We start from the raw sequence: 13749 nt of genomic DNA, 5'->3' as shown, positions 1-13749 counted from the left end.
AGATAAATCATAATTTACCTGACTTTGGTTCTGATACCAACTGACCCGTAACCCTATGGCACAAGCCTCAAACCCACATTCACAAATAGATATGTAATCCAAAGATTTGATAAACCCAACTCCTATGGCACTCCACACTTAGAGAAGCTAAAACACCAATGATCGAAGGATTTAGATGAGAATCTGACAAATGCTACAACAAATAGTTGATAAGTTAGCCAAGATTCCTGGTGCAATTGATGAAAGCAAATTCTCACTCTCACTCAAAGCAATACACACCAAAGGCATGAAAAAAATTCTAAAAATTTAGATTCAAAACTGCCTCTTACAAGTGTTTCTTATCCTTATATAGTAAGGAGAGAAAATAAAACCCTAAAACACTCTTTTTAGGTCTGGCCAAACTACACACAAGACCTAAGCCCAATCACACGCTAAAATAACACATCATATACATAAGTATTAAAACATAAGTCCAAAACATGGCCCAACACTCTAAAACTTAAAATATAAAATATGGCCAGAATACAAGCCCAAACAAAGCTAAAATAAAATAAGTGTTTAAATAATAAAACATAGTAAGCCCATCATAACAAAGCTGAATCTTCACAAAATCCTTTCTTGATCTTCACTTTAGGCTTCCCTTTGTGTAGTTTTAGCCCATTGGTTTGATTAGGCTCCCTAAGCCTATGATTACAAGTGTTGCACCAAATTTGCCACATATGAGTTGAAGCACGCCCCAAATATATCTGGATCATATGAAAATAATTTTGAACTCCTTTTAGATCCATTTGAATGATATAATTTTACTCCACACCATTGTTAGAAATTTGTCCTATTGGATCCGTATTAGTAATATTCTCCCTTGTTTATTTGAGTGGGAGCAACTGTACTTTGCTCATTTGACCTATTTCTCATATAAGTATGACGTTTTCAAATGTCTACAACTCCCTCTTGTGGGTGATTACCTACATTTTTTTGGCTTTTATCCTTTGCTTGATTAAGAGTTTTGTCTATGTGGTTTGCAACTTCTGAGATTCTGATGGATGAGACTACAATACCCCAAAATTTTACCTTGTCTAGGGACTTTGTCAAGCGAACTGTTGAACAGTTTACTGCTTGGAAAACTATGGAGGTCGTTCACAATGCCTTCGGTCTTGTCCTCAACAAAGGGAGGATGTGCAACCTTTGGCCATCATGGGACCTCCCTTGAATATTGCAGTTGGGGAGAATGTTGTGAAGACCATTGAGGAGTGGGTGCTGGAAAAACCATTATCGAGGAGGGGGCTCAACAAATGCCTTACGAAGCGGGTAATTCTCACGGCTCCTTTGACATTCCTGTTATTCATGTTCTTCCTCAAAAGGAGAGGATGAGGCTTCAAGTGGCCTGGTGAAGAGGAAATCTTGGGCAGCCTCTCGAAAATCAGACCCTCCACTGCCTCAGCAGAAAATGAGGAGGCTGGTTAAGGATTCCCAACTGCATAAGTCTCCGGGTTAAGGAGACTTCTTAGTTGGTCACGCAAGAAGCACCCTAGATGCGGTAAAGGGAGCCTGTTTACTAATGTTAGTGCAGAGCTTCCTCAAGCCTTGATTCCTCATGAATCGAGGATAGCTTACACAGTGAGTCAAGAGTTGACTCCTACTTTTATTTGGAGCTTCTCCGCAATTATGTCTTTGGGTCTTCTCTTGATATCAGTGATCCTCGGTTCTTGGAGACTATTTGTCATTTGGTTAAATTTAGTGCCCAGTCAAAGGCTAGCAGCTCAAGGCCTGTTGAAGAGCTCTTTGTTGACTCCAAAAGGCATGCTCTCTTGATACTTTCTCTATTTACTAGTTTTGCCAACTTCTATTGTTTTATCATGTTAAATATTTGTTTATGTTTATAGGTTCTCAGTTCTCTCATCAAGTTGGATGAGAAAATGAAAAGTGCTCGGGAGGCTGCTTGTGCTGAAATTGAGAGAGTTAAACATGAGGAGGCTGCACGTGTTGCCGCTTTGAAAGAGGAGCATGAGGCAGACGTAAGGAGGCTAAATGTGCTACTTGAGCTGAGTCGCCTTCAGAACGATCGCACTGCTTAATTGGAGAATCAGCTAATTAGGGTGCAATCTGAGGTGGAAACTCGATTGTCCCAAGTCCAGGCTAATGCAGAGCTAAAAGTCAAAGGTTTCCTTCCGCATACTTCTCAACTTGAGGATGAGCTTTTGAAGATATCTGAAGACTTGAAGCAAGCTCGTCATCATTTAGAGGAGTCTCGAGAAGATGCTCATGCTAATGAGGCTATGAAAAATCAGTATAAACTGGAGGTGATTGAGCTCTCTTCTCGTTATAAGCAGTATAACGTAGTTATAGTGGATATGCATAAAAAGAGTTAGGGTGTCGCTAGAACCATGTATCGAAAATACTTGCAGCCCGATGAACATAAGTTTAAAATTCTTAATTCTATTATGCGCTTTTATGCTAGCAATTATAATTTAGGATTAAAGGTGGTTGCGATGAATTGGGCAAGCCTCTTAGTTCTCTTCGATTAGCTGAGTGTGATTCCAATGGTGAGAACGTGCAGTATGATCCTGACAACTTGCCGATTGAGAAGCCTGTTAAGACCTCAGCCTTCAAAGCTCTCGCCATCTCTTCCCATGGTACCTTGGGGAAAGATAATAATACAGTCAGTCAGGTGATAGTTAATCCCTTTGCTCTAGAGGCTATAGAAGCCCAAGTTTCTCCCCCAAGAGATGTTATTTCTACAGACCTAAATATCGAGGCTGCTTGTGCTACTTTTGCTATCTTTGAGGTTGGGCCTGACCTAACTAGTGAACTAGCTTCTTATGGGGAAGTTTAAGAACATTTTTTGACTTGTGAATACCCTGCAGGCTTGTTGTTGCCTTGCTTTTATTAGTTCATAGCTTTTAGTTTTTGTAACACGTCTTTTTATTAATGAAATTACCTTTGTTTCTTGACTTTCCATTCAATGATTGATGTTTTCGTTCTTCTGTTTGGAATTTTTCCTTAAGGGGCACGTTCATTAGCCCAATCATTTATATGACATCTTGATATCTCGTTAGGTCAGCAAGACCTTTATGGTTTGCCTTAGCTCCGATGGCATGTCGAGATATTTCTGCAGTACCATACAAGAAAAGGAATTGAGTAGCAAGTAATTTGAACCACAAAGTAGCAGACAAGTAAAAATTTATATAAGGAATGAGTACTCGCGGATGTCGAAGCTAGTAAAAAATAACCTCTACGGTTATCAACAATCTTACAACTGTAGATAATGGTAAAGGATCGAATCCACAGAGAATTGAGTACCTGTCTATTTTTCCCAAACAAGATCAAGAGGATCAACTGAAAGCACAATTGAAAGCAAGCAGATCAAGAGTAAAGTGCAATAAAGTAAAAGGGGGGTTTTGAGATTGATTTGACTAACAACTATTGAAAGCAATTAAAACAGCAAGTAATCAAAATAAGAGAGGAAATCAATATGAGAAAGATCTAGTTGAAGATATGGATCCACTTTGGTTGTTTGGGTTGATCATTGAAACTTATGTTCTTCTTGATTGATTCAATAGATTAGTTATGGGGATGGAAAATGCTTCTCACCACCATGTCTCTCCTTATGATTAAATCAATTAGGGAACGTCCTCTAATCAATTACTAATTAACGAATTGCCAAGGAACGTCCTTGGGCCATAGGCATCAAAACAATTGTCAATTGCATGAAGAAATAGAGAGATCCAATCCTAGCTACTCCAAACGCATGAAGATGGTGCTAGATCATACAATTCCTTGGTTTTTACACCAAGTATTCTTAGGTCAGAATATTTCCAGCAATTACGGACTAACAAATATCCCAACTAACAATCAATTAACTTTGCAATCAAGAATTAAGTGGCCAATTTGATCAAAACAACAAAGCAATCTTAGATTTAAGCACACAATTGCATGAATATTGAACAAATCAAAAGCAAACACTTTATGTTCAGATCTCACAACCCTTTAAACAACCTTAGTTTCAACCAAACTTCAACTAGAATTAGGGGTTTCAGCCACTCATGGCTAAACCAAAACAAAAAGTAGAAGAAGAGAAGAAGGTGGAAGAACCGGCGGTGGCACAAGGTGGAGGAGTTCGGCGGTCGAACTTCCTTGGTGATGTCCAATCTTGAAATCTAAAATCTGCCTCTTTTTGTCTTTTTAAGGCCTTTAAATAGGTCTTGGGAGGCTGCCTAGGGTTTCTTGGATGTCCATGCATCTTTTGGAGGCTGCCCAAAGTGCCCTTGGTCCAATATGTGCATGTGAAGGCAAGGGAGGGGCTTTTTGGTCTTTTTAATTGTTGCCCAAGTGTGTCCAAGAAGTTTCCTTCACATTATTTTTGCCACTCATGCACTAAAGAGGAAGGTGGAGCCTCTTTTTGAATTTTGAATGTGCATGGCATGAAGTGGAAAACATGTGATCTTCAAGATTTGGCTTCTTGAATAAGGAAGGGGTAGTTCGGGGGGACTTTCGACCGCCTAAACTTATTTTTGAAAGCTGGACTTTCGGCTCTGGAGAAGACTTTCGGCCGCCGAAGGTGCTGCCGAAGATGGGTGACTTTTGTCTCTGGACGAGACTTTCGGCTTCCGAAAGTGCTTCCGAAGGTGGTTGAGTTTCGGCTCTGGACGAGACTTTCGGCTTCCGAAAGTGCTTCCGAAGGTGGCTTTTCCAGATTTGGTACTTTTTGGCAGTTTTGAGAGCATTTTCTCTTGATTATCTCTTTTCACCTAATATCTGTAAAACATAATTAAAACCACAAAATTAGGTGGAATGGATGTAAATAAACATCAATAAGATCATGATAATATGGACTAAAATAAGCTTTATCAATTGCCCCCACACTTAGCCTTTTACTTGTCCTCAAGCAAATAAACATAGTCAAATAAGTTTTCTTTGCTCTAGATCCTTATTTCCACTTAAGCTCTTACTCAAGACACCTATTTTGAATCATTGCAGTGAAGAATATATGCATGAAGATTACTTACCTTCTTTCCTTGTTTCCCTTTACTTACCATGGCTAGGATTTGTTTTCCTCAAGAGAGAGATCATACATGCACATTAATTTGTTTAGATAAGACTTTCTCTAGCTCTTGGATTGACTTGCCCTTACCTTGAAGTACTTTATTCAGGCTTTTGCACTTAGATTTTCCTTGAAAAAGTCACCAACCTTTTGACGTGAAGGTACATATTTGTGATACCCACCCCCAGTTACTCAGTTGGTCACCTTTCCAAGTGGCTACTAGCTTTGTTCATAGTCTTTTGACCATTGGAACAGTTTTTGATTTGTGCTTTTGAGGTCTTTGCCTTTGCTGAATTTTCTTTCTCTCAATGATTTGGGCAAATCAACACCAATTGCTAAATCAAGTCACATTAAGTTCATTCACACAACTTTCAATTTATTCTCTCTAATGAGGGTCATCAATATATTTTTCACCATAGCAAACTCAAAGATTCAATTCAAAAGGCAATTCTCAAACATGAATACAACTCACTGCAATTGATTCAACATAAGTTTAAAGAGTCATCACATCAATGGGGTCATGGAAAGAAAAACTCATCCAACATAGTTCATCAGTTTGAGTAGAGCAAAACAAAAAGAAGAAGAAGGTTGTAGTTGTGTGTGTTTTATTGAAAGCAAAAACAAACTAAAATGAAAAAATTTTCAACACTGTGGCTAAGGAAACTGAAAGAAACGCAAAACTGAAAGGGAAAAGAAGAAGTTTGCGCAATCAGAAGGGAAAAGAAGAAGAAGAGAAAGGGGAGGAGAAGAAGAGAAGAGGAGAAGAAGAAGAAAGGGAGAAGAAGAGAGATATGCACCCCCACACTTAAATCATGCATTGTCCTCAATGTATAAGAAACATAAAAGAACAAAGGAAACTGAATACTCCTGTAATACCCGGCTAGACTCCGATACCGGAATTCCTACCGTCCGGTGGAATCTCGGGTGTCGGAAGCCTCTAGTAGGGTAAAATCATGTTTCTATGAAAGGTTTTAATGTGTTTTATGTTTGTAGTATGAAAGAAAATGAGTTTTTGCATGAAAATAGCATTGGAGGAAAACCCAGGTTCGGCCGCCGAAAGTCAAGTTCGGCCGCCGAACATACATGCGTTTTGGAGGCACGTTAGGCCCCCGAAAGCATGAGTTAGGGAAGTTCAGGTTCGGCCGCCGAAAGTCAAGTTCGGCCGCCGAACATTGCATGGATACGGAGGCACATTCGGCCCCCGAAAGTGGCCTGGCCAGCCACTATAAATGGGGCACTTAGCCGAAATGGGCGAGCTTTCTCCCATTTTCGGCCACAGCGAGCTTCCGACCTTCCTCTTGCAAATCTAGTGTTCTTCCTTCAAATCCCCACCATTTTTCTTGAGTTTTAAGCTTGCATTGAAAGTTTTGAGCATTTAAACCAAGTTTTGGAGCTTTGGGAACTCAGGAGCTCATTTTCGTGGATCTCCAAGTTTAGATCGTCTCCCTCTCGATCTTCAAGAGGTAAGAGCCGATCTTAAGCTCCTTATGTGTTTTAAATAAGTTTTATGCAAGATCTATGGGTAGAAATGCATGTTAGGGTATATGTTGAGTTATGGGTATATATTGATGTTTTGAACAATGTGTGTTGTTTGAGTATGTTTGAAGTGTTGTAGTTGGGGTATATGACTGTTTGAGACCCCTAGGAACTTGTATGCATGTTTTGGTTGAGATTTATGCATGATTTGAGGTTTTGGGTGGCAAGGGGTTCATGTGAACCAAGTTTCTGCCCTTCTGGCAGAAACCAGGTTCGGCCGCCGAAGGGAGTTTCGGCCGCCGAACCCCCTTTGTGGAGGCAGCATTCGGCTGCCGAAGTTGCCCCCGAAAAGAGACTTTCGTCTCTGTCTGGGACTTTCGGCCGCCGAAGGTGCCGCCGAAAGTGCCTGACTTTCGGATCTGTCCAGGACTTTCGGCCGCCGAAGGTGCCGCCGAAAGTGCCCTGTTCAGCCACTTCATGCATATCTCTATGTGATATTTTCAGGATGTTTTAGGGGGTTTTTGGGGAATATATTAGAGTTATGTTTATGTATGTTTGGTCCCTCATTGGAGTCCACCTGTGTAGGTTCGGACCCGAGGAACCAAGGACCCCAGCAGTGAGCCAGCTGCTACAGAGTTTGTCAGAGTCAGCCAGAGGTGAGTGGAACTAAACTTAACCTTTTAAATTAAGAAATGAAATGCTTTTATCATGCTTCATGCATCATGATCATATTATAGGTTGTTTACATTAGAATTCACGACTATGCCGCATTGTATTGTTGTGATAGATGATAGTGGATGGACATTAGGATGATTCATTAGCCTTCTGAATACGAAGTCCTGTGGTGCCCATAATAGGGCCGGGCAATACGAAGTCCTGTGGTGCCCATAATAGGGCCGGGCAATAACTCCGAGTACGAAGTCCTGTGGTGCCCATAATAGGGCCGGGCAATGCAAAGTCCTGTGGTGCCCATAATAGGGCCGGGCATGGAGTTGAGGGATTTTTGAATCAGTCCATCCGTGGTGTGATTTGTTTGTGCAGTGACGCATTTCATGATAACATGTTTTAAATATTCTTTTTATAGTTCTACTCACTGGGCATCTAGCTCACCCCTCTCCCCTAACCCCCAGGTTTGCAGGTACGGGATAGATAGAGAAGGCAAGAAGAGAAAAAGTCATATGTATGTAATAGTTAGTTTGTGGACATGACAATTGTATTATGATGAAATGTAAAAGTATTCAGGATGTTATGTAATGAGGTTATTGAGGATAGAGTTGTGCTTGACCATAATATATTGTTAATCCCTTTTTATATACATGATCTTATGTTATGATGTTTATGTAAACTAACTCAACACAGGTTGTTCTGCCTTTAAGGCTTGATGAGATCCCACAGAGGGACTATGTTATGTAAATGTTCAGAGTATGCACAGGTTGAGTTAGTTGATGACAGTATGTATGAAGAAAAGTTTTAAATTTTTATGCATGTTGTTGATCATGTATGGGATTATACAGGTTTACAGGTTTTATGTCAGGCTTGCTACGGGTCCCGGCGGCCTTAAGTCGACCCGGATCCTAGCGCCGGTAGCGGTCCGGATTTCTGGGGCGTTATAGAATGGTATCAGAGCCCTAGGTTCATATGGTCGGACCTAGAGTGTCGGGCTCATAGATGTTCTAGAAGGTCAAGCACAATAGGAAGGTCATGTCCACTAGGATAGGATGTTGAGTCCTGTCTTGTATGATGATGTGAAATGCCATGATTTTGTACATGTGCATTGATGATATGCTATGCTATGTGATGTATGTGATGAGGGTTCATGTGTGCCCACATGAACCATATGATGCTAATGTTTGCTTGTTATGAGCTGTTTTTCAGAGAATAGGATGAGAGGAACTCGTCGATCTGCGCGATTGACTGGAGTGCCACCTGAGGATGAGGGCACGAGCGCCCGTCCTCCTACATTGCCTAGGGCAATGTCTTGTAGAGCCAACAGAGATAGAGTGTCAAGGGACCCTAGAAGGTCTTTTGATGCTAGCAGAAGGGGGACTGATAGAGGAGGAAGTTCTTCAGATGTGAGGGAGGTTATGGAAGAGGATCAGAGGAGGGATGGGAACCTGGATGTGAGCATACAGGAAGAAGGAACAGGGGAGTCACAGGGAGGCGTTCAGGCCTCGGGGTATGGTTTTCCACCCCATTATCCACCCTTCCCACAGGGTTCAGGGTATCCGATGGGAGGTACATCGGATTACTCCAGCTTTAACCCCTACCCTACCTACATGCCTTATCCACCTTTCTATCCACCCTACACACAGTACCCAGCTTATCCACCCTCACCCTTCTATCCAAACCCGGCAAACCCCACCTCGGGGAATGCTGCACCTCCACCTCCACCACCTACAGAACCAACAGCCCCAGTTACTCAACCTCCTAGACCTAGCTCAGTTGATGGGAGCAAGGTAAAGATGACAGATTACCTCAAGCTAGATGCTCCCAAATACAAGTCAGGGGATAACCCCTTTGAGTATCTGAGAGTGGTGAAGACAATAACTGATGAGCTAGGGGCAAGTGACAGCAGGGCCATTCAGATGGCAGGGTTCACTTTAAAGTGCAAGAAGGCACGGGAATGGTTCAAGTGTTATGTGGACCCGAGACTAGATGGTATGACATGGGAAGAATTTGCGAATGAGTTCGCTGGATGGGCTTTTCCAGACAGTTCTAGAGAACTGAAAATGATTGAGTTTGAGCAACTGAGGCAGTCAGAGCACATGAGTGTAGAGGAGTTCACGGATAAATTCTTGGAGCTATTGCCTTTTTCAGGGCAAGCTCTAGATTCAGATACGAAGAAAGCCAAGAAATATGTTATGAAGCTGCATTCCAGGTACTCCTCGTTAGTTCAGTCAGCTGAGAGAGAAAGTTTCCACACTGTGGTGGATATGGCTCGAAGAATGGAGGCAAGTGCTATAGTTGAGGGGTCAGTGAAGCAGTCAGTGACCCAGTCTTCAGGGGTTAAGACCCCAAGCAGAGGAGGACCAGGTTTCTCTTCTCAGAGCTCAGGTAAGAAGAGGTGGGATAGCACCACCAAGAAGCCGAAGAAGAATAAGTTTTGGAACAAGTTGAAATCCGGTCTGGGATTCGGCGGTGGCTCGAGCTCAGGCTCAGATGGTACAGAATGCCAGAGATGTGGAAGACCGCACAGGGGAGTGTGTCGAGCTGGGACTAATGCATGTTTCAAATGTGGACAGGAGGGACACATAGCTCGGGATTGTCCTAGAGCGCCTTTTATGGGCCAGCCCCAGCAGACAGCTTCTGGTAGTGTGGCACAGCCAGCAGTTCCAGCCACAACTCAGGGCAGTGGCAGAGGTAGAGGGAGAGGGGCAGCCTCTTCTTCTGGTTCCCGAGGTGAAGGTCCATCAGCTCCAGCCAGGATCTTCACCATGACACAGCAGGAGGCTAACACATCCAACACCGTGGTGTCAGGTAATCTCGTCATTGGGTGTTTTGATGTGTATGCATTAATGGACCCGGGTGCATCTCATTCATTTATTGCTCCGAGAGCCGTTGAGAGGTTGGGTCTGATAGTCTCTGGGTTAGAGTGTCCCCTATGGGTCAGTGGACCCAAGTGTGACCCGTCAGTGGCAGTGTCAGTCTGCCAGTACAGTCCAGTTTTTATTGAGGGAAGATGCCTCTCCGCCGACCTTGTGGTTCTAGATTTGACAGACTTTGACGTCATTCTAGGGATGGATTGGCTATCTACCCATGGTGCTACCTTGGACTGCAGGGACAAGGTAGTCAGGTTCAGAGATCAGAACGGGTCAGAGGTCGTCTTCAGAGGAGACCAGAAGGGCACACCTAGAGGCCTGATATCAGCTCTTCAGGCTCGTAGGTTGCTTAGGAAGGGATGTCAGGGGTACTTAGCTCATGTGAGAGAGCTAGACAGTCAGGTCAGGGAGCCGGCCTCGGTGCCAGTTGTCAGAGAGTTTCAGGATGTCTTTCCTGATGAGCTTCCAGGTTTACCACCTGCTAGGGAGATAGAGTTCGAGATAGAGTTGGTGCCTGGAACTAGACCGATCTCTATCCCTCCCTACAGGATGGCTCCAGCCGAGTTAAAGGAGTTGAAAGAGCAATTACAAGAACTGGTAGAAAAGGGTTTCATCCGACAGAGTACCTCACCTTGGGGTGCTCCGGTCTTGTTTGTGAGGAAGAAGGATGGATCCCTTAGACTTTGTATCGACTACAGGCAGTTGAACAAAGTCACTACCAAGAATAGGTACCCATTGCCTAGGATCGATGATCTATTCGACCAGCTAGCCGGAGCGGGTTGTTTCTCCAAAATAGATCTAAGATCGGGGTACCATCAACTAAGGATAAGGGATGAGGATGTGCCAAAGACGGCTTTCAGGACCAGATATGGGCATTTTGAGTTCCTTGTGATGCCGTTCGGGTTAACTAACGCCCCTGCAGCATTCATGGATCTCATGAACAGAGTGTTTAGCCAGTACCTGGATCACTTTGTTATTGTCTTCATAGATGATATCTTGGTGTATTCCAGGAATGCAGAGGAGCATGCCCATCATCTGCGGTTGGTCTTGCAGACTTTGAGGGAACATGGCTTGTATGCCAAATTCTCTAAATGTGAGTTCTGGCTGAGGAGCATTTCGTTCTTAGGGCATGTAGTGTCAGAGAATGGAATAGAGGTAGACTTCAAGAAGACATAAACTGTGGCTAACTGGCCTAGACCCACTTCAGTGACGGAGATCAGGAGTTTCTTGGGTTTGGCAGGTTACTACAGGAGGTTCGTTCAGGACTTCTCAAAGATAGCAACTCCTCTGACCAGACTGACCAGGAAGAATCAGAAGTTTCTGTGGACCGACCAGTGCGAGGAGAGTTTCGAAGAGCTTAAGAAGAGGTTGACTTCAGCACCAGTGTTAGCTCTGCCATCTAGTGATGAGGACTTTACAGTCTTTTGTGATGCGTCCCGTGTGGGACTGGGTTGTGTACTGATGCAGAATGAGAGGGTGATCGCTTATGCTTCTAGGCAGCTGAAGAAGCATGAGTTGAATTACCCCACACATGACCTTGAGATGGCAGCAGTAGTCTTTGCACTCAAGATGTGGAGGCATTACCTCTATGGGGTGAAATGTGAGATCTTTACAGATCATAAGAGCCTGCAGTACATCTTGAGTCAGAGGGATCTGAATTTGAGGCAGAGGAGATGGTTAGAGCTGCTGAGTGACTATGATTGCAAGATTCAGTACCATCCGGGTAAGGCGAATGTTGTGGCGGACGCCTTAAGCCGGAAATCACTCGGTAGTCTATCCCACATCGCGACAGAGAGGAGACCAGTGGTGAAGGAGCTTTACAAGCTAATTGAGGAAGGTCTACAGTTGGAGTTGTCTGGTACAGGTGCCTTAGTGGCCCAGATGAGAGTAGCACCCGTGTTTCTAGAGCAGGTGGCTCAGAAACAGCATGAGGACCCGGAGTTAGTGAAGGTTGCCAGGACTGTTCAGTCAGGCAACGATAGCGAGTACAGATTCGACAGTAAGGGGATCCTCCGCTATGGGAGCAGATTATGTGTACCAGATGACATTGGGCTAAAAGGAGACATTATGAGAGAGGCTCATAATGCAAGATACAGCATTCACCCCGGAGCCACCAAGATGTATCAAGATTTGAAGAAAGTTTATTGGTGGCCAGCGATGAAGAAAGAAGTGGCACAGTTTGTGTCAGCCTGCGAAGTATGTCAGAGGGTGAAGCTGGAACATCAGAAGCCGGCTGGAATGCTTAACCCGCTACCTATTCCAGAGTGGAAATGGGAGAATATAGCTATGGACTTTGTAGTGGGGTTACCGGCGGCGTCCTACAGAGTGGACTCCATATGGGTGATTGTGGACAGACTCACCAAATCTGCTCACTTCATTCCTGTCAGGAGTGGCTACTCTGTGGACAAGTTGGCGCAGGTATATGTGGATGAGATCGTCAGGCTGCATGGGGTTCCTGTTTCAATAGTGTCAGATAGAGGGCCCCAGTTCACCTCCAGATTTTGGCGGAGTCTGCAGAATGCCATGGGTACTAGGTTGGATTTCAGTACTGCCTTCCACCCCCAGACTGATGGACAGTCAGAAAGGACCATCCAGACTATCGAGGATATGCTCAGAATGTGTGTGCTGGACTTTGGCGGTTCTTGGAGGCAGCATCTACCTTTGGTGGAGTTTGCCTACAACAACAGCCATCATGCTAGCATCGGGATGGCACCATATGAAGCTTTGTATGGAAGGAAGTGCAGATCACCTGTTTGCTGGGAGGAAGTTGGAGAAAAGGCCTTGGCAGGGCCTGAGTTAGTAGAGATCACCAGCAGGGTGGTACCCATAATCAGAGAAAAAATCAAGACTGCTGCAAGCAGACAGAAGAGCTATGCAGACGTCCGCAGAAGACAGTTAGAGTTTCAGGAGGGGGATCTAGTATTGCTCAAGGTGTCTCCAATGAAGGGAGTGGTTCGCTTCGGGAAGAAAGGTAAACTAGCCCCACGATACATCGGACCCTTTGAAATCTTGCAAAAGATTGGGTATGTGTCGTACAAGCTGGATTTACCTGCTTCGATGGAAAGAATCCATCCGGTTTTCCATGTTTCAATGTTGAGAAAGTTTGTGTCAGATCCAAGCAAGGTTCTTAGTGAGCCTGATGTGGAGATCCAAGAGGATCTCACCTATGTTGAACAGCCAGTATGGATCATAGACACCCAGATCAGAAAGTTAAGAAACAAGGAAATCCCGATGGTGAAAGTCCTGTGGAACCACCACAATTTAGAGGAATGCACTTGGGAGACACGGGAGTCTATGCTCCAGCAGTACCCTCATCTCTTTTAAGGTTAGATCCCTATGTGTTTATGTGCCTTGTATGTGTGTTATGTTCTTTGCCATGCTATGTGTGCTAGTGAGGAACATTCGGGGACGAATGTTCTTAAGGGGGGAGAATGTAATACCCGGCTAGACTCCGATATCGGAATTCCTACCGTCCGGTGGAATCTCGGGTGTCGGAAGCCTCTAGTAGGGTAAAATCATGTTTCTATGAAAGGTTTTAATGTGTTTTATGTTTGTAGTATGAAAGAAAATGAGTTTTTGCATGAAAATAGCATTGGAGGAAAACCCAGGTTCGGCCGCCGAAAGTCAAGTTCGGCCACCGAACATACATGCGTTTTGGAGGCACGTTAGGCCCCCGAAAGCATGAGTTAGGGA

Source organism: Manihot esculenta, chromosome 16 (genome assembly GCF_001659605.2).
Source record: "Manihot esculenta cultivar AM560-2 chromosome 16, M.esculenta_v8, whole genome shotgun sequence".
NCBI lineage: Eukaryota > Viridiplantae > Streptophyta > Magnoliopsida > Malpighiales > Euphorbiaceae > Manihot > Manihot esculenta.
This window is presented reverse-complemented; position numbering follows the sequence as displayed.